Source organism: Paramisgurnus dabryanus, chromosome 22 (genome assembly GCF_030506205.2).
Source record: "Paramisgurnus dabryanus chromosome 22, PD_genome_1.1, whole genome shotgun sequence".
NCBI classification, from domain to species: Eukaryota; Metazoa; Chordata; class Actinopteri; order Cypriniformes; family Cobitidae; genus Paramisgurnus; species Paramisgurnus dabryanus.
Genome location: NC_133358.1, coordinates 8,565,846 through 8,588,937, shown reverse-complemented (window position 1 = coordinate 8,588,937; position 23,092 = coordinate 8,565,846).

The following is a 23,092-nucleotide window of genomic DNA, read 5'->3' as shown; positions in this document are numbered from 1 at the left end:
ATTAAAATTGTTGTTATTTCATTCAATTTAAGAGTTAACCTTCAACAAAGTCATGCTGAAAACATCCATAAGAGCACTATACAAGTTCTTGTTAAGTATCTTGTAACATTTTGTTGTATAATATTGCTTATTAAAATGATTACAAAATAAACATTGCTGTATGAAAAAGTAATACTCTTAGTCTCTCTTAGTCAGCAGTTCCAGTCCATCCCCCAAAACAAAGAGTGTGTACCCAAAGTGTAAAAAGGTTAAGACAGATTATACCATGGTCTGTTTAAATACTCAATTCTGATTGGCTGGAAGGTGTGCATTAAAACCGTTTAATGCACAGGTAGTTCCAGTCAGTTTGATTACAGTTAGAAATTAATCCGCTACTATAAACATTGGTAACTATAGTAACACAGTTACACTTGCAGAGAGAGCGAGAGAGAGAGAGAGAGAGAGAGAGACGTGAGTGCGTCACGTCTCTCTTTAAAGTGCGTCTCTCTCTCTCTCTCTCTCTCTCTCTCTCTCTCTCTCTCTCTCTCTCTCTCTCTCTCTCTCTCTCTCTCTCTCTGGTGCTTCTCTTTCAGTTCTCTTTCCATCTCTTTTAAAACATCGCTTCGAAATTTCCAACTGTTTGATTTTTGTTTTCATTTAATGTCATTCATTTAATTCATTTAAATAAAAGCAATACAATGGCACTACTTTATTTAAAGTGGACGGAGTGCGACCCTAAACTTAAGAAAATGACCGTCATTTTTACCCGTCTGTTAAAAAATTACACTGTAAACATTAATTACAGCTTCACCAAGGTATAAGCGGGATAATCCACGGCTAGCCATCCATTAAAGGGTTTTAATGCACTTCGCAGAGGCAACCACCCTCCGCTACGTGTCGGGTGGTTCTTCGCCTCTACGTCGTGCATTAAAACCATTTAATGCATGGCTAGCCGTGGATTATCCCTTACATATATTAGATCCCAGGTAAAAATAAAGTATGCTTACTTAAACCACTTAAATACTAGCAGGTACATTTGTAAGTTATTTAAAGTAATGCTACAAATATACTTATTAAAAGTAAAGTTCTGCTAGAGCAATACTTCAGTTTACCTGAAAAAGAAAGAATACCAGTAACACTTAACTAGATTTTTATTGAAATAAATGATGTCTCAAAAGAACACTTAGATGTTTGTAACTTAATTTTAAGAAGTACTAAAGACAAACGGGATATATTAGCCACAAAATAAGTGTATAAAAAATAAGTGTACTTAAAAAAGTGTATTTTATTTAAGTGCACTTTTATCACCTGATATAGCATTTGTTAACTCTTAACACCCCACCCTGGACCTCACTAATTTTCAAACCCTGGCTAAGGCCATGCTCATACGTGACCACTCCCAATGGGGCTTTCCTTGCTATTAATGCTTGGATAACACACCTGCATCTCCTTCGATTAAAAATAATGACTAGTGAGATGCAAATCTGTAATGGAAATCAGGCTACTGTAGGCATTTCTGGTATATGTAAAAGCTCTGTCACCTCTGCATTTGAATCTGTATAGCAGATGACATAAGGATGAGTAAATTATTCCGTAGAATATTCTAAGTAAATTGAATTTAGTGTAATTTCCTCATTTTATTTTTTATTTTTTTAGATGCATGTAACTACTAGACCTGCTCTACAGCCTTATATCACATAAACACCACAATGATCAGACCTGGAAGAGTGAAAAATGAACCATTAATGTGTCTTTTCCCACCACCCCTGTTTTAATGCAACACATGGCTTGAGCACATTCGACCATCCATTTTTCGCCTCTCGTTTTCTTTCTACGCCTGATGAAATGGTGCTGCCATTATTGTTTGAGCAGGGAATTTGGTGACCTATTGAAACGCCATTGCCTTATGAGGCTATGATTACATGAGATCTTCCCTGCGTTCAGAGAACATTCAGCATAAAAAGTGCACCGGATGAATGCCGCGTCCGTGCAAAACGTACGGAAGGACAGAAATAAGCTTTTCTTCGGCTGACTAATCCGAATTATATAACCGAAGCGAAACAGAAGACATTTCTCATCATTAGGTCAGATGGTGCGAAAAGAGGAGCTCTGTCCGAAACAGGAAATAATTGGCAGCTTGTGACACATTATTGGTATGCTGATAATTCCATGCCCGCTGCCCTCATTAAAGCTGACAAGTCACGCAGCGAGTATAAATCGGAATGCTGCAACAACAGTGTAAGCATTAGGATCAGTGACTGCTTTAACTCCCAATGACAAGGAAAGCCTGGCCAACGACTCCTTTCCAGTCAGTGGGGAATCTTCAGCCTCACTGCGTACCAGCGATCCAAACTGACAGCTCTCTCAAATAGGAGAAAGAGGGGCCGTCAGTCCGGCAGAGGGGCTTTGCATGGGGGCCAAGGGCTTTTTCTAGCATTTTGGCCAGCTCTGATTCGGTTGTTTGGGAGAAGATAAAAGGGCACGGCCTATAAAGTTAAGCAATTTGGCAAGCAAGGCTCTACCGAAGGACGACAAAGTGACAAACCGTGAGTGGAAAATGTGAATGTTTATGCCATATGTTGTTTTCTCAATCTGCTTCTTAACAAATATTAATGTAGACAGCAGAAAACAAGCCAGAACAGCTTGGGAACATCACAGTTTCATAAGCACCACCAGCCCTGCCTGGCAAAGTCAAGGAAGAGAGGCATTAAGGGTTTATCGAAGTGATAAATGTCCATGCAGATAAGTCTTAAATTAATCATCTTTTAAGGTGACATAACATCAAGGATGCAAATATATAACATTTTGCAGAGTTTGTAAAGTCAAACAAATCCAATTACTAATAAACGCCCCCCAAAAGAAGCCTGTCATCATACTTGAAAAATCCAGAAGTGGCAAATGAAATATATCAACGGTGGCTCAGTCTCTCTTGTGTCACCTCCCCGTGACAGCCTGGGTATTTCTTTTATGGGTTTGTTTTCTGTGAGATGATAAACCGAGGGCTCGTCCCCTCTCTCGCCGTCACTCACAGTAAATCCTGATGGATCGGAGACAGCATGGTGCCAGGCTGGCGTGCTGGGCACGTGGACCGAGGTGATGGATGGCTGGGGGAGCGCCAGTGGAGAGCAATCTCTCTGTCCATATGGGCCGGTGGCGGTAGCAGGAGGCGACAGGGCGATGGCACTTCGAGCGCCAGCCGTGCTTTGGCCGTCCACCAGGCCCTGTCATCACCCTCGCACACTCAGCCGTGTTAAACCTCCACACCCGCTAGAGAAAAAGAGCAACTGACTGCTATCAGCTACTAACAAGGGTAATGCGTGTTTTTCTAAATACGTAATGAAGTGATAGATAGATAGATAGATAGATAGATAGATAGATAGATAGATAGATAGATAGATAGATAGATAGATAGATAGATAGATAGATAGATAGATAGATAGATAGATAGATAGAACGAGGATCTTGGGTCAGTTTGACGCCACTGCTGGTCTGAAAATAAAAATAGAACGGCATCTCGACTCTTTTCTGCTTTAAGATTTATGGTTTTAAGCTCAACTGTGAGGTGCTGAAATGCACACATGATTCATTAGCTCACTTCACATCTCTGTTCACAGAAACGATCAGACAGGATCATAAAATCTGTGCTTGTGCATCATAATATAAGCCATGGTGCTTCATAGTACAGATTCTGTAGTGCTGAAAAATCATTGAAGGTCAACATATTCAAAAAGAGACCTGGAAGTGAGCTGTGCATTTGTATTGACTAATAAAGAGTGAAAAGAAACCTTGAGAGGGTCGACACTACAGGGTGTTTGCAACCTATTTAGCTTTCGCAACGTGACATATTGGAGTTATAAAAATATGAAATGAAAAAAATTTAAGGGATTTGATTGGATGGTGGAAAAAGTCCACTGCATACGACAGGTGGTTTGAGGGGAGTGGTTAAAAATGTTATGAATTCTCAATCTGTGCGTTAAAACATAATGTTCATCCACAGTATACTATTAAGTCCAATATAGGGACACTTTTTTGCATCTTTCAATTAAATTCAGGGCACGGATGAAGATGCCATTTAATGCTTTAAATGAAAGCCTGGTGCCAGTTCCTTGGTGTTAATGCATTTTATACATAAAAATCCAGTGATTTGCAATTAAATCTCCAAAATTTGGAATCTACTGCCAGGCCAGATTTTCAACAGTTTTCCCAAAGAAAAGTAAAGTGGTGTACACAGTAATTAAAATAGGAAATTATACAACAAAAATGGAAATATACCATTTCACATTGCACACAGTATTGTCTTTCCCAAGGGCTGGATAAAGGTGTGCTGTATTCCCTAATTATATTTAAGAGTGTCTGTCAACAACAACCTACTGTAAATGAAAGTATAAACAAAATATTAAGTGTATGAAGCGTATTATACAGCAAAGCTCAGAGGGATTTAAGTGCAAAAGGGGAAAATAAGGAACAAAGCAATTAAAAGAATCAAAGCAGATCCCAAAACATCTGTCTCTTCTTATTAGAGCATTTAGCAGCTCTGTACTTGAGGGACTGCCAAAGATTAAAGGGGCCAAACTCATCAGGCCAAATTAAGTGTTCACCCTGAAATGACTGAGCACATTCAACATGAAATTAGTTTACCTGCTATCAGCAGTGAGCATTGATTCCCTCTGCCTGACCGGACTGGTGTAACAATGCATTTCCTTAAGGCCTGAACCAGAACAAACATTCGGAGTGATATACTGCAAGATTTATTTGGTAATGAAAGACTCTTAAACAATGCCTTCGATAGTAAAATAATCTAAAAGAGAAATTGTGACCCAGGACCACAAAATCAATTTTTCTTATTTGAGATAGGACAATATTTGAAAATATGGAATCTAAAGGTGCAAAAAATAAAAATACTTAGATATATGAAGAGTTATTACGCAATGAATCCATTTTGACTAATTTCTGTAAAAACGTGTCTTCTATACCAAGAAAGTGACAAGATTAAAAACGAGCAATCATTAGAAAATGGAAGAAGCTAAGCATCACTGTCAATCTCCCTCGGACTGGGGCTCCATGCAAGATCTCACCTCGCGGGGTCTCAATGATCCTAAGAAAGGTGAGAAATCAGCCCAAAACTACATGGGAGTAGTGATGGAAAGTTCGGATCATTTTTCTGATTCGGATCTTTGAATCTCGTTCATCAAAATGAACGAATCTTTTTTTGAGTCATTTCGTTCTTTTCGTTCAATTAAAATATGATTACCTATAATTTCACAAATTACCCCAAAATTACCACTTATGCAAACAATTATGACATTTCTAACAAGTTATGAGAAATAAAAATCCTTATTTCATTATTTTTTGACACAAGCTCTGAAACCTGCACAAGAGATATAAATGATTAGCTTACCTCCTAAGTCAGTCCTCGTGTACAAGTCAGGGTAATGCAGCCAAAGCCAAATTATAAGAAACTGAACTTCATATTTATCAAATTTGTACGCCTCCTCTCGTGTCTGTTAGATGTCAACTCGTCACTGTCTTACTGACTCTCTGTGTTCGGCCAGGCTGTGCCGTGTGATATATACAGCACAGTATCGGGCCGGAAAGAGAAATGATTAGTTAATCTTTCTTTTCCGAGTCTTTTGTTCTTCCTGTCCGTCCCATACAGTAGAGGCTATGCTGTCAGTACCGGAAAAAGAAATGATTAGTTCATTCAAGTCTTGAGTTCGGGTTCGGCCGGGTCCGAGTCCTTATGTCACATGACCGCTGGTATATTACATTAAATACAACATTAGATTCATATTATTGATTGCGTCTGAATGCATCCTATATTGTTTTATATTTAGTAATTAAAATACAAAATATGTGCAAAAACATTATTTGAAAAATAAAAGTTCCATCTTATTGAAGAACGAAAGACTCGGACCCGACCGAACCCGAACTCGAAAGGTGAACTAATCATTACTCTTTCCGGTACTGGTAGCATAGCCTCTATGGGACTGACAGGAAGAACAAAAGACTTGAACCTGTCCCAAACTCGAGAGTCAAGAGAATGATGAACTAATCATTTCTGTTTCAGATTCAGAAACCATATGTTGCGCAATGCGCATGCGCGGTCAACACAAAATGAACGAATCACTCTCTGAGACAACCCGGTAGTCCCGAGTCATATTAAAGATTCGTTCGAAATGAACGAATCGTTCATGAACGACACACCACTACATGGGAGGAGCTGTTCAATGACCTGAAAAGTGCTGAGACCACCGTTTCCAAGGTTACTGTTGGTAATACACTAAATCGTCATGGTTTGAAATCATGCATGACACGGAAGGTTCCCCTGCTTAAACCAGCACATGTCCAGGCCCGTCTTAAGTTTGCCAATGACCATTTGGATGATCCAGAGGAGTCCTGGGAGAAAGTCATGTGGTCAGATGAGACCAAAATAGAACCTTTTGGTTTTAATTCCACTAAACGTGTTTGGAGGAAGAAGAATGATGAGTACCATCCCAAGAACACCATCCCTACTGTGAAGCATGGGGGTGGTAGCATCATGTTTTGGGGGTGTTTCTCTGCACATGGGACAGGGCGACTGACTGCATTGTATCAAGGAGAGGATGACCGGGGCCATGTATTGTGAGATTTTGGGGAACAACCTCTTTCCCTCAGTTAGAGCATTGAAGATGTGTCAAAGCTGGGTCTTCCAACATGACAATGACATCGAAGCACACAGCCAGGATAACCAAGGAGTGGCTCTGTAAGAAGCATATCAAGGTTCTGGTGTGGTCTAGCCAGTCTCCAGACCTAAACCCATTAGACAATCTTTGGAGGGAGCTAAAACTTCATGTTTCTCAGCGACAGCCCAGAAACCTGACTGATCTAGAGAAGATCTGTGTGGAGGAGTGGGCCAAAATCCCTCCTGCATTGTTTGCAAACCTGCTGAAAAACTACAGGAAACGTTTGACCTCTGTAATTGCAAACAAAGGCTTCTGTACCAAATATTAACATTGATTATATATATATATATATATATATATATATATATATATATATATATATATACCCAACTTCAGCCGTTTGTAAACACTTTCTCGTATCGCATGTGATTTCAATGTGTAATATTCACAGAAGCAATACAGCATCAGGTGATGCAATATATAAGAAATATATCTGGCCTTTGGAGGTTGAATTTCCTCCATGTTTATATTTATATAGTTTGTAGATCTGTAACTCTCAAACCATTGTGAACCTACAGACTAAATCTCTCTTTTGAGAGAATAACAAGTACATTTATCCACAACAGGACGAGCTATCTCTTTGGCATTGACTCATAAGGAATCATAAGTGACTTGTGCCTGTACTTTGACATCGTAGACTAACATAGCATATAAACTTTTTCCGGTGCAATAAAATAGGAACCGCAGTGCAGCCTGCTGGTTTTTGGATTTGAACAGGTCCTATACTCCAATAACAATGTAACAGTCCACTTTATAATCCCATAAACATTGTTTTATCAGCGCATATGGCACACAAAAGACACGAGTGTGGAGATCCTGTTATGAATGATAGGCCTTTGTATTCATTGCATTAATGAAATTCATTAGTAACAGTTAGCTAGCCCTAATCTACTGAAATTGAAATATGAGGCTAGTGTTGAGGGCAGATTGTACGTAAAATGACAACTACATTAGCATAACTACAACTGTGCATCATAAAATTCATATTAAAAATTGCTCCCTAAATTGCTATATTAGTTTCTTTATGAGGTAATTTCTACATACAGTAATAGAATCTTTCTTTTACCCTCCAGTGCATATTAAACTCACTCATCTTCCTCTGCAAACTTGTTTCGGCTAACTCTGACTGTAATGAACAAATATGGCTAGTTCACCAATTTGCTAAATTGCTGAAATTAAGATGGTTTTGCTTCAGCAGGCAATGTATATAAATGAAGAAATAACAATAGAGGGGCCATTCCTAACACACAGTACATTCTTATCTAAATCTAAACTCGTATTGTCGGAGACGATGGTGTAGTGGGCAGTGCTCCGCCATATGGCGCAGACGCACTTTTGGCAATCCGAGTTTGATTACCGGCTTGAGGTCCGTTTCCAATCCTGTACCCCTCTCTGCACCCTGTACTTTCATGTCTTCTCTATCTTTCAAATAAAAACAAAATGGCCCCAAAAAAGAACTTAAAAAAAAACTTTTAGAACATGGTGTTCTAGAGAAATGTTTACCAAATGTCCATCAATCAAAATGTTTATTTTGGGGGTTGGTTGGTAATCGATATTTATGTTTTTTTTTTTCTTTTTTTTACAGTATATTACAGTACATACAGTATATTCTATGTTTTCCTTTAACTTTACCTTCAAGAAGTGAGATCATTGGTTGGTAAACATCAAAACAAACAGTGAACATTTGCAGTTGTTTTTTTTTTAGCACAGTTAAATAGTAATATATGACCACTTTACCAGTTTAAGTCGCACATATATATTTGTAGCAATAGCCAAAAATACATTGTATGGGTCAAAATTATAATTTTTTAGGCCAAAAATCATTAGGATATTAAGTAAAGATTATGTTCCATGTTGATCTTTTGTAAATTTCCTACCATAAATGTATCAAAACTTTATTTATCATTGGTAATATGTATCGCTAAGGACTTCATTTGGACAACTTTAAAATTGTACTCAATATTTAGATTTTTTGCAAACTGAAAATCCTAATGCTGCATTTACACCAACCATGGTAAAGGCGTGAAGCGCGAGTGATTTCAATGTTAAGTCAATGTGAAGACGCGTTGACGCGCGTCAATAGGTCCCGCGGCGCAAATTGAGCGTTGTGCGCGATACGCGTGAATGGTGCTTTTTGTGCATTTTGCCGTTCACGCGAATTTGCTGCTGACGCCCAAGTTGAAAAATTTTAACTTTGGCGGAATTTCGTGCCGCGTTAACCAATCAGGAGCCTGCTTGCTGCTGTGGTGACAGCCCCGCCCGGAGTCATTCATTCGCAGTCAACCGGAGCTATACCACACAAGTTCTTATTTCTATAGAGGAGACAGGAATAAAAAGGTCCTCGCTTGAAAGAGTGTCAGTGAGGACATTGGGCAACCTGGTAATTGTAATACACACTTCACTTTTGAGTCACGTGACGTTTATCGACCCACGCTTTATTTTCCCCCAATAGTAAGGTTACCAAATACAAACTGGTAACTCTCTAGATAAATGCACAATCAACATCAGTCATCTTGCAAACAGACAGCCGCATAGCACTTGCCCCTCCCACAAGAAGCGAAGTTTGCCTCTGACGCGCGTCAAATGCTTGCTTTTTCCGCGTGTCTACTCCGCTCCACACGCGCGAATGCATCCAAACTGTTCAAACGGCAAACCACGCGCGGTAGACACGATTTTGACACCCGAAACGCGGTTGGCGTAAACTCAACATAAGAGGTTGCCTGAAGTATTTGATTAATTAAACTTTGAATTCCCTCAATTCAATTAAGTAATGGGTCTCCCAAACAATAGTTTAAGTTTTTTTAAGTTAATATTTAAGTTAATATTTAAGTTTAATTAACTTAGTGGTCAAATAGACTGAACTTAAATAGTTAAGATCACTATTTGTTATATAAAAAAAATGCTTGTTATATAAATAAACTACGTTTAAAGTACTTTGTTGTATTTATTTGTTGTGTTTACCGGAAGTTACATGTTGACCACGGACGCCGCTTGTTTATGTTGTTACTGCTGAAACCGTCTACGTATAGTGGAGAGAAATACACTGAGTTAAATGTGGTGCATGCATACAAAAGGAAACACTTGAATGATGACTTAACAAAAAACTACACTGTAAAAAGTATGCAGCATCAATATATCAATATATATATATATATTTATGTTACTTTAACTTAGTTGAAATTGTTTGTCTTATTTTTTAAGTTTTGTCAACTTTTCACAAGTCAAAACTAACATAAAGGGCCCTATTTTAACGATCTGAAACGCAAGTGCGAAGCGCAAAGCGCAAGTGAGTTTGTGGGCGGATCTTGGGCGCTGTTGCTATTTTCCCAGCGTGAGATATAACTCTTGCGCCGGGCGCAAATCAATAAGGGGTTGGTCTGAAGTAGGTTCATTATTCATAGGTGTGGTCAGAACGCTATCCTACATTCCCTTTAAACGCAAGGGCGCAAGTTCCACGGCGGGTTGCTATTATTATGACGGATTTACCAGGCGTACGCCAGGAGTGGTTTACAGCCGAGGAGACCGACGTTCTTGTAAGAGCAGTCAAAGACAGAGAAGTTGTTTTGTATGGGGATAGGAGAAACCCGCCCAAATCAGTGTCGGTTAAACAGGCGTGAGAGGAAATAGCCACAGTCTCATCAGCTGACATCCCCATCGTTGCGCCAAGCACTATGTCAGGAGACGGGGGAATCCCAAGCTTGCCAGCATAAATCAGGCACGCCGTGTAACGGGAGGTGGATCTGCCTCAGGACCTGACGCCAGCAGAGGACATCGCTGCGTCACCTCACCCCTGAAAGGATTTGGGGGCTTTGAAATCGGACCCAAGAAACTCAAGCATGGTCCAACCCCAAAGTACTCTTACAAATCAAGTTCATATACATTAAGGTTTCTTATGAAAACATTTTAATTATTATTTACATAAAATAAACGTAATACAGCCACACAACAAACGTATGAAAATATTTTAATCGTTATTTGCATGATAATTTTTTAACGCAGCCACACAATAAATAAAAACTATCACCACAATGCTCACCACTATGATTTCCCTTATCTCGTGTATTAATATTTTTTATTGTAACAATTTATGATTTGCAAAAATAACTGTTGAATCTGTGTAGATTAGATAAGCAAAGTGTGTGCGTGTTGTGCACCCTATACATTATGGTCAAGCATGCGCCCTTAAAATAGCATAATGAACAACGCGCAACGCCCCACTGACTTTAAACTTTTTTTTTTGGTCAGTGGCGCAATTGTTTTTTGAAACTGCAAAATAGCATCAGGGATGGTTTGCGCCGGAACACGCCTCCTTTTTTTGCGCTGAACCGCCCAGGGAGCGCAAGTTCATTCCCTAGTTTGCCGACGTGCATCTGTGGAGGGAAAAACCCGCTGTGCGCCGGTGCAAAATACGAATGATACATGCGTCACTGACAAAGTCAATTGCGCTGGGTGCAAGATAGGGCCCATAGGTTGAATTAACTTGCAAAACCAAGTTGTTTTAACATTTTTTTACAGTGTATAATTTACAACAAAAAACATCAATAATGCTACAAAGAGTGTAAAACTCTAAAAATATTATTAACATCTGTTTACATGTCTCATCAGTTGTTTTTCTTTCACCAAAAATAAGTTTTCAACATTTTTGAGTGCAAGGCCTTATGGGTATCCCTAACAGCATTTTTTTGCTGATCATTTTAAGTTAATTGCACTTGACTCTTTTAGTTTATAGTTTTTGTAAGTTAATAAGTTAAATTAATAAAGATCATGATTGCTTGACTTTTTGAGTACGAACAGCACTAGGGCTTTTAGTTCATCCTCAGATTCCAGATTTTCAAATAGCTGTTTCTTAGCCAATCCTAACAAAACATACATCAATGGAAAGCTTATTTATTCAGCTTTCAGATCATTTAAAAATCCCAATTTTAAAAATAGACCTTTATGAATGCTTTTGTGGACCATCCAGTGTCACATATATAACATTAAAAGTGTGATATCATGATAATATTAAAATTAGCAAGATATAACACAATTAGCTTATTAAACTGACATCCATACATAGGATAACTCTTTATCCCTTTCTTAGCAATGGCAAACTTTAACTCTTTATTTATTTATTTTTCTGTTGCAGAGTTCCAAAGTAGTTTCCAATGTAAAATAAACTGAATCTAGTCTGAAGTATGTTTAGCCTTTAAATTCTTAAAAGAGAGGAAAAGACTTTGGTTCCAGCTTTTTTCTCTCCACAAACACAGCTGAGTAAAGTGCGTCGTCTGCATCTCAGTTGAGAGGAAATGAATTTGAGTACAAGATACATCAAACTTGTACAGTTAAATGTACAGTTAAAGCAATTCTACATTTCATACTGTTATAATAAAACCTAAAATCTTTGTCTCACTCTCAGATGTTCTTATGGCGGTGTGTGCTATTGATGGCATATTCTATGCAGATATATAAACAATATCCACCTTTAGCAGACAGAATTTTATTGATTTGTGTTTAAACAACATTTTCTAGCAAGTGTAACAACAAACCCTCTGTTTGTTACAATGAACCCACCTATGGGGTAACGTTTGCACTCCATCACTTTCTGTGTAATTGTACGATAACGGTAGGTCCCACAAACAAACTTTAAGTGTTCATTTGTAGCAGAGATGTGTGTGTGTGTTGATTGTGTAAAAAATTATTAATCCAACTTAAATATTTTTTGAATGATAGAGCCAAAGCCAAAAAGTGTTAGTTTGTGCCCCGGTTGTCTCGGTTAGCAGAACACGAACCCAATTGCAGACAGTGGTAGAAAAATACTTGAATTTATTAAACAAAACAGAAAAACAAAACCCACGAGGGGGCAAAATGAAACACAAGCAAGATCAACAATACACTGAATAAACTAAACTAGACTCAAAAACAACACACAGAACACTAACTACAAATATACAAGAAGTTGACTAGGCATTTCAACTGACAAAGTAATCACAGGAAAATTGACAATGGACGAGCAACGAACACCAAACACACTGGCTGCGTCCAAAACCGCATACTGTATAGTAGGTACTGAATAAGATGAAGTACCTACTTACTTGCCGTTAAAACAGTAGGTACTGTATAGTATGAATCCTTGTAGTATGAATGTGATTCGGATGTACTACATCCGCCATGTTGTCACATCACGTGACAAACGTCGTCATCACGTCATGTCATTCCAGCGCGAAAACAGCCGCATGATCTTCTTCTTCGTTGGATAACTCCTCTGCCAGGGCATCATGGGATAGTGAAGTGTCCATCGTATGCACACTGCAAAATCTAACCGGAAGTAGTAGATCATCCGGGTACTTTTCGCATACTGTTTTTCGAATACTATGTATTCGGACATACTACTCGCCTCGCCTACTGCATTTCGCGTACTATATAGTATGAAGTAGGCGGTTTCGGACGCAGCAACTGACATTAAAGAGGAGAACTAATGAGGGGAACAGGTGAAAATAATAACAAGTAAGGGAGCGGGTAAAAAGCGACGGGACAAAGAAAACACGTGGCCTAATGAATAATCCATAGCCACGTGTTCCCACACAAAACATGGTACTATCAGAACCCTGTCATAATGAACTAGATGTAATACAAGACAAGATCCTGACAGAATCCTAACACCGGTCTTCTCTACATACAAGGTTAAAAAAAAAAATTTTCATAAAATCCACACATCATGTGAACCTTTCAATTTCAATCCATGTCTTTCTGGCCAATGTGTGAAAACGTCCTGACCATGTAGATCCTATCACGCTGAAACTACATCTATGGAGTACCAACACCTTTTATGATACCACTGATACCATAGAGGTAAGGTTGGCTGACCATGTCTCAACTTGTAAGGTTTTATGCAAACTACTTTCTACAGTTAAGAACAGTGTTGGGAATGTTACTTAGTTATAGTTACTAGTTACTTATCACAAATAGTAACTGAGTTAGTAACTGTGTTACATCATTATAAAGTAACTAACTACCAGGGTGTTACTTAACAAATATGTTTAAATATGTCAAAAACTTGCTCCCAATATTAAATCTGTTAAATGAATAAAATTGACACTAAAGAGAAACCACTTTTTTATGGCAGCATGTGACAATGTGAGGGGCTTCATTAGATTAGAACAGCCTGATCTCATGAATTTCCTTGGGATAGTCACAGAATTTTTTGCTAATTTTTCCGTATTATTCTCACAGATCTCCACATTTTTCCGTGGCCTTGCTACGGACTGTCTTTTTCCGTGGCATTCCAACGGATTGGTTACTAAACTGTTTTGTCCTATTTTCTTACCATTTTCGCTTTGGTTTAGGGTTAGATTTACATAAAATGACATCCTTACCCAAACCCAACTCTAACCCCAACGCCAGGCAACAATTGTTTAAAGTTTAGAAAATATAAAAGAATAAATCAGAAAAAATTGTATAAACCAATAGTTAAAGTGACATACTAACGCCAACACCAAATTTAACCCTAATCCGAAAATTGTTTGAAAATAGGAAAAAGCAGTTGAGTAACCAATCCGTGAGAATGCCATGGAAAAAGACAGTCCGTAGCAGGGCCACGGAAAAATGCGGAGATCCGTGAGAATGCCACGGAAAATGAGCAAATAAATTATGTGACTCTCCCACAGAACTTTGTGAGATCACATTGCAGCAGAAATACTAGGAAGACTCTTTCTTCCTGGGCACAAGTTGCACGTTACATAAACATTCTTGCCTTTCGCTCTAACGAGGGAAAAGTAGTACTTATTATACTCCCAGTGTTTGCGAACGCTACCTTTGAGCTCTTTGTACTTGCCATCACTCTGTCGCTCGGGTGTGCGACTCGGAGGAAGTGGCTGCCTGTAAGTGCTTTGGGACGGGGATGGGACCCAAAGCACCAACACCCGCTGATTGTTTAGGAAGAGAGAACGATACATGCTTTCACGTCTCCAACCACTCCAATCTCCAAAAGTTGCTAGATTTGGTCTAGACGCCTTTTTTTACTTAAGTCGCTAAAAGGGCCTAGAAAGTTGCTAAATCCAGTGACAAAGTCGCCAAGTTGGCAACACTGCTCAGACTGTGCATGTGCTTGTGTGTAAACAAACACAAGCACCACCCTGCCTCTGATTGGCTAACAATGGAAATTAAGCCAATCATCATCAGTTTTGTGGTTGTCCCACTCCCTCTAACAAACACACACACTAATCATCATCAGTTGTGTCCCGTCCCCAACACACACACACACACACCAGAGAAAAAACACAGCAGGTCCTACTGTATAGATAGAAATCCACAAATTTGTCCATTCATGATCCTTCATCTAAAAATGATAATTAGAGTTATTTCCCCTGATATTGTATTAACAGTTATCATTTTGATTCATAGTATTTACATTGTTTTCAATTCATTATCATTGTATACATGAGGCTTAATTGTAACACTGTGTGACAACTAACCCCGCTGTGTAAAAGGGTTTTCAATCCCAGATATCAGTTACTAGGAGTTTCTGACATATTTTACAATGCTGTTATGTTTTTGGTAACAAGACAGTGATTAAAATAATATAAGGGTTGGATTTGATGACTTACACACCCAAATGAGATATTGAAAAAAATCATAAGATGAAGAAATTTACTTCCATGCCTCCACAACACTCTTTGTTTGATATCTTAACAAAAAAACACATCCAAACTTTGTACAAATTCACAGGAGATCATCTTCTGACAGTAAGAGAAGAAGACCAAAAGCACAGATTGCTTGGCCGTGTATAAATATGTAAAGTAGCCGTGTTACAATTAACCCCGCGCTAGTTTATGCCCCGCTCACCCCTACTTTTCCTGCTCATTTTGAAAACTATAATATAATAAACAATAAGCTAAAGACGTTTGTCAGTGCTGTATCAATGCTCTTCCATCTGTGGATGCGTTGCCAAGTAATCTGCTCTAGTTGTGTTAAACATGCAAAAACAAATCACACTTATTTAAAAAAAAATTTTTTGCTTAACCCAAGCTTACAATAACCACTAACCATGGGTTTAAATATTATTAACTTAAAAAAAATTATTAAGTGTAGTGTAGTTTAGTGTAAAATAGCTTTAAATGTGTTTTTTTTTTTTTTGCAAAACTGCAGCTGAAGTGGGTCATGACCTTCAGATTAATAATTAAAGCTGAACTTTAATAGACTTTGGTGAAAGTGAACCGGGAGCTTAAGGTGGGAGATATCAATCTCTGCAGGATTTGGTTTCAGGGTGGCGTGAAAGTCATGAAGGAGAAAAGGCTCGACAAAAAGGGCATGTTAGGAAATGCCGATAAATGAATGACAAATGATTTCACCCCGATTAGAAATATTGCGATTTTTCAATGCTGTCAGTGAAATAGAGGCATCAGCAACATTGTGCTAGTTACTGGCCTTTTCATAATTGAGACTTTAGCTGCTAGCTGCGCCCACAGCTCATCATTAATCAAATGGGCTAAAGCCAGAACACAGTGACAGCTTCAGACAGCATTAGATGAAGAAAGTGCTTTTCAGGCAGCCAGGCGAACCTTACAGGTCATTTATCCACTACTGAAGTACTTAATTGTTTTTCCCCAGGATTATTATCTATTTTATTATTTCCTTTTTTGCCTTCCTGGCTTCAGCGTAGTTAATACACCCTTCATACAGTTCCATTAGGTTCAACCAAGTCAACCGAATCATTTGTATTCCCATGACTGAACTTATGCTGATGAAAGACCTGCTCATTTAGTTTGTTTTGAGTATAAATGCTGTTTTATTTAATGCCAGCCCATAGGAACAAAATGTTTGCTCTGATAGCTCAGGAGACATATATTAGTTTATTTATTAATATTTCTCTAGTTAGTTTCTCTAACATTATCTTTTGTTACTACTATATCTTACGAGGTGGTTCATTCATATGAATTTGTGCCATAAGCAATGATTAGAAAAAGAAATAATGAAGAGTTACCCCTAAACCCAATGTCACTTGGGTGAAACCAGATTGTATACTATACATACGTTCAGGTATAACATGTGCAGATTCAAACAAATTAGCCATCTCATCAGCGGCAACCGGTGACTTCTTTTTTGAGGGTTCATGAATGCGAAGCTCATCATTAGCCCGTCATATGTGTGGCTCGTCATGTAAAAATATGCGTTTGGCGTGTCATGTGAACCTATGTGCATCACGCATCATGTCAAAATAAATTTGAAGGGGTTTATGTAAGGGATAATGTAGAGGCAGCCGGTAGTTATTGGGAAATAAGCCCCGACAGTGTGATATCACACTGAAGGGGCTTATTTCCCAATAACTACCGGCTGCCTCTACATTATCCCGCTTATTACACGGCTACTTGCCACATAAGAAAAAAAAACTGGACATGAATATGAATTTGAAACATTTTATTGGCATATTTGTTTTAAATTAACATTTTTATCCTTCCGCGAAACTTTGCACAGATGCATAAAATGATCGTAATACCTTATTAAGATCCTCTGCTTCATACTTGTCTCCATTTTTTCTCTTTTAGCCAGTCTTTGAGAAGTTTTAATGCCCATTCTGTATTTTTTTGTGTGTTGGCTTCGTAGCTGTCATGCTCTATTTTGTCAAGTTCAGTCTCAGTAAGCTCTCTGTGTCTTGTCGTGGTTGTCGAGTGTTTGTCACAAGATGGCGCCAAACAGACAGTCATCTTTATTGATCTTTATTGGCGCGGAGCGATTTTACTCGTGCAAGTAGTCCGGCTATGCGTTATTATTTTGGAGCGGTTATTATTTGAAAAGAACGAACCTGCAAATGTCTCAACTGACCAATCAGAATCAAGCATTCCAGAGAGCCGTGTAATAAGATAAAAGAAACTCTCGCGTTTGCCAGATACTCACTTAACCTCGTGTGTAAAGAGAGTTTAGTGTTAAGTGAGTGGATTGCAAGTATTTTGTCTTTTTTATAAACCCCTTCGACGCGTGTGCAGCAGGCCCGTACTTTGACATGACGCATGATGCATAGGTTTACATGACGCACCGAACACATATTTTGACATGATTAACCACACACGACACTCCAAACACATATTTTGAATTTATTCCCCTTCGAAGAGAAGTCACCGGCCGTTCCTGCACCTCATAAAATAGTTATGACTTCTCATATTGATTTGATTGGTTTCTCCTAAAATGATTTGGATGAATAGACAGACACGACATCAAAGAGTATGAAATTCTTAATATTTCATATTCTTGCATAACTCAAAATAATTGTTGAGGATTTTCCTGAGAACATTTGTATAATGGCATGGGCGTTATAAAGATTTTAGTACATGCTAAAGTATGCAGATCAAAACTATGTAGCAGGTCAAGTATTCTGTTAAATTCTGTGCAAGGTATGCATACTATACACTGCCTGCTATACTATACACAACTACTGTATACACACTTTTAGCCACATCAACTTCAATACCATTTATGACAAAGGCAAAACAATAAAAAATAAGCAATAAGACTAGTATAGCCTTTATTTTTTATAGTATTTTTGTCTTGTTTCCAGTTAAAATATCTAAAAATTCCTAAATTAAGATGCTTTTTCTTGATGAGCAAAACGACCCAAGGAAATAAGTCTAGTTTTTAGGCCAAAAATATCAAATTTAAGTGATTTTGTGAATAAAACAAGCAAAAAAATCTGCCAATGGGGTAAGCAAACTTTTCTTGAATTTTTCTTGAACTTAGTGTTTAAGAAAAAATTTCAAGATTTTTTTGCTTAACCCATTAGGAGATTTTTAGCTTGTTTTATGCACAAAATCACTTAAATTTGATATTTTTGGTCATCAAAAAAAGCATCTTACTTTAAGAATTTTTAGATATTTAGATATTTTTACTGAAAACAAGACAAAAATACTAAGAATTTTTTTCTTGAAAATAATTTTTTTTTCAGTTATTACATTTGTAGAAATAGACACAAATATATTGTATGGGTCAAAACTATTGATTTTTTTCATGCCAAAAATCGTTACGATATTATTTAAAGATTATATTCCATGAAGAAATGTTATAATAAAAAATAATAATTTTCTCCCATAAATATATTAAAACTTTTATGTTTGTGAGTGGATGCAGTGCTAAGGACATTATTTGAACAACTTTAAAGGCAATTTTGTCAATACTTTTTTGTCAAAAAATGTTTTGCACCCTCAGATTCCAGATTTTATTTCCCTTTCATTGATTAATAAGATGCCTACTTTACCTAAATCTGTACCTGCACAGTACCTGTGACTTATGTTTTTCAAACAACAATCCCCACCTGTAGTCTCTCTCATTATTTTTTGCTGGCCTATTATACAACGTTCAAGACATAATACATTCTGGAGATTTTCTTATACTGTATGGCATATTAAAGGTAAAGGTACCTAAATTGCTGACCATCAAAAATTTATGGGCAGACCAGTTTAAATGGCATATCCTATTATTGGGCTTAAGGATGTTCATTAATTATCTTGTTTAATTGGAAGGAGGCAGGCATAGAGCAGCTTGTCTGGAGTGGTCATTGCCGGAAGAGGACCAGCCGTAGTGTTTCCATTAGAAAGCAGCATGTCCCCCAAGTCCTTCTTTACACTGTGCTTTATTGATTAATGACTATAATTTATTATAGAGAGAAGGGCTGTGCATCTAGTTAAATGTACAATTAATCAATGAGCCGTCAGTTCCTGTGCTAAAGTAAATGTACAGGGGACACAACTGAAAAGTGGACGTCAAAACGTATATACGGCTCGCGCCGCTGCTTAACAGCGACTTAATACTCTTTCATTGTGTTAATACAACCTGTCCCATGTGACAAATGCTCCCCCAAGAAATTGAATATAACTGCGGTTGATGGCCTGCTCGCTATATCGTGGGTCTATCACTCAGTCAAGCACACTAGAATAATGTAGCACCCTACAGAACCATCTATTAATCTCCAAACGGTGAAAAAAGGGCCCGAAGGTTCAAATACATCATAGTTAAATCAACAGTATTATATTAAGCAGGGAACGGATGTGAGCTTTGAGAAACCCAGGGCAATAGGAGGATAAATTTCAACTTTCTGAAATCCATTCAAAGCCATTATTTCCCAGAGTGGCGTGACATATGACATGTTAAATCCAGCTTTAGAAAAGCCATAATTGATCATAAATTTTTAGTGGCATGCCACAAGAGTGCTACGCTTCTTTTTTGAAGAGCAGAGAATATGAAGATAAAACATTGTATCTGTTAAAATCCGTTTAAAGGCTACGTGATACAGATCAGCGACTCTGTAGTCTCCAAGCTGCATGCAAGACCCTTGTCACTCAAACATGCTTGTTTGAAAACAATTAGTTCTGTTGTGGGGTTAGAGGTCTTTGCGAAACATCCAAAGGGACATTCCCGGTGGGACCTTCAAAGCAACGACATGAGGGCAAAAGAAACAGCACAGAAATCACAAGGGAATTGCAACTTCTCACCAAATTGCATCTATACTGCAAACTATTGTACGACGTGTACCCATAGAACAAGATAAAGGAACGATGATAGAGGCTTATGGCAGTTTTTCCAGTGATGATTACCTTTATACCTTTTTTTGGTCCATAAATGGTGCTAGTCTAGACACTGGATGATGATTGCCAATAAAGATTACACTCAAGAAAACCCAGATACTGTATGTAATGTTGCCACAGTTTCAACACTATTACAGAACATTGTACAATGATTGACAATCTTTTCTTTCTGTATGATATCATGTGCTGAAAAATATAGTATTTTTTTAAGTACAGACTGAATTTTTACAGTAAGCTTACTTTTAATCATGAAAAAATCTGCAGTAAAAGTATGCAGCTTGCTGACCATTTGACATGATAATCAGTAGGAAAAAATGATTATTATACAATTTTGTAGTAAAATCATGATCGCTGCAATGAAATGAACACCACTCAGGGCCGTGCACAGACCTTTTGAGGGGCATGTGCTGAAACTGAAAAAGGGCACCCCCTCCAAATAAATATCACTTAATAATCATCTTAATAGCTTTATATTTATTCACTATTAATGATTGAAAAAAATCACTATTAATGAATGAAAAATTTCATTTTATGATAGCTTGGCATTATACAGTGCAAAGGATATCTGCCCTTGTAAGTTGGCTTTAACAATTTACATCCTGGGTGTTTGTCTGTATTAGGCCTATTTGTAGTCATGTGTTTGTGAAGTGCTCGCTCTTATTTAATTGTAGAATATATTAATTTAAATTTTTTCCTCTGCTTACATACATAAAGTTACATAAAAATATGTTTGAAGAAAAAAAGGTATTCTGTTTGGTTTTATAAGCTAATTTGTATTATTTGGTTAACATGTTTATGCATGTGATTGAGAAGAGGGGGAAATAGGAGATTAAAGATCAAAATAGGAGATTATACTATACTATAGCCATACCATAAGCATATTCAACATGTATCTGCCTACCTGGTGCTGAGGACCAGGAACCTTGGTCTTTTGAAGGTGCAAATAACTGCATTACTAAAAAAATATACTAAATACTAAATAGACTTAACTCTATGCAGTTAATTTCAGAATAAAAAGTTATGAACCAAATAATCATACAACTCCCTTGACTAATTCAAGGCATAAGATACATGCATATACAATAAATTATATCCAGATTGCATACTATAATGAGTGACAGGGCAATAAAATGTACATACTTGTATCCTTTACACGTTTTTCGTCTCTATCCAGTTTTCCCAACTGGGCATCTGATGTCTAAGACCTTTCTAATCTGATATGTTTTTGGTGTTAATGTAGGCTAAACATTTACCCGCGCGGGCGCGTCTTCTCGCGTGAGATGTGTTGACTTTAGTTAAACGATTAATACGCGTCATGCAAAAAAAACGGTAAAAACCAGACCGTGCATTCCGTATTGTTGTCACGGGTGCCCTTCACATGGGTGAACACTTGTTTAAAAACTGCTCGCGCTTTGTCAAAAACTCAATTTGGTCGCATTTTGCGCCAGCCCTTGCTGCAGTATGGAGCCCTTAGTGCCCCCTGATTGCCCACTCGACCAATCCCGTCTATGGATAATTCGGCTCTGCTCAAATTTATAAAACATGCGCCGTTATGTACATACTAGTGTTTCTTTCGTAATGACACAGCATTGTACTCAAACAACAAGATACTTATTTACCGTTGCAAGACGTTCAGCTGCCTCTGACTGCTGTGGAACTTCAGCTCGCTGCACTCAGGGGGCGGAGTTAAGAGGTTTGACAGACAGTTTGAGCGGATCCAAAAATATTTAGTTTTTTAATAATTTTATTTGATAAATATATTTGTAAAACACACAGACAGACGTAAATGTTTAACAATAGCATTAATTTATATATTTAAAAAAATAATAAAACACCTCCAAAAAAGGGCACTTCGGAGTGTAAGGACAAAAAGGGCATGTGTTCTGCACAGGTTGAGCCCTATCTGTGCACGTGCCTGACACCACTTGTCTGTCTGTGAATGGTGTTTTGCTTTAAACTGTACTTTTTAAGTCTTGACTTGTGATAAGTTGACATAACTTATAAAAACAAGTAGGAATTGTTTAACAAACATTGTTGAGTTAAAGTAACATAAAATATGTTGATTTGATAAAAAACGAAATGTTTTCCTGCTGACACTTGGGTGCTTTTTTCAGCAAGAAAGTCATAAAGGACTGTATTACAGTAAATTTACTCGACTAAATATTATTTTACTGCTATGCAGAAAAAATGAAAATCATATGGGGTTTGAAAGACATAAGAGCGAGTTAATATGATATATGATATATGAACGAATGTAACGTACTTGTAATTTTTTCCCTTTTTAAAAAAAAATAAGCTACTGTAAAAGGACTCCGTTGTTATGGATTTTATGTGATAGTCGACCGCTATTCTACGCATTTAGTCCATAAAAGCTGTTTGTTTATGTTGTTGCTGCTGAAATCGTCTATACCCAACATTTGGGTTTGTCCATATTTGACCCACCTATGAGTTAAAACAACCAAGCATGTTTTAGAGTGAACAATGACAGAGTTTTCATTTTTAGGTGAATGATTCTTTAACGTATGACAACCACATCTATATATTAAAGGGACACACCTTTTTTTTAAATATGAAGAGTTTCGTTGCAAAACGAGATAACTCTGTTTTTAACATTTTTGTCAAAAAAAATTTTTATTATTATGTTATGTTATTATTTTGTTTTATGGTGCTACTTAGCTGTATTTTTTAAGTTATGAAGGTTTAAATCAAAACAAACCAACTGCAGTTGAATTGATATTAATTGTAATGCACAACCAAAAAACGAGATTTCTGAAAAATCAGTTATCTCGTTTTGCATAGAAACTCTTCATATGCTCATTTTCCAGCTCCCCTAGAGTTAAA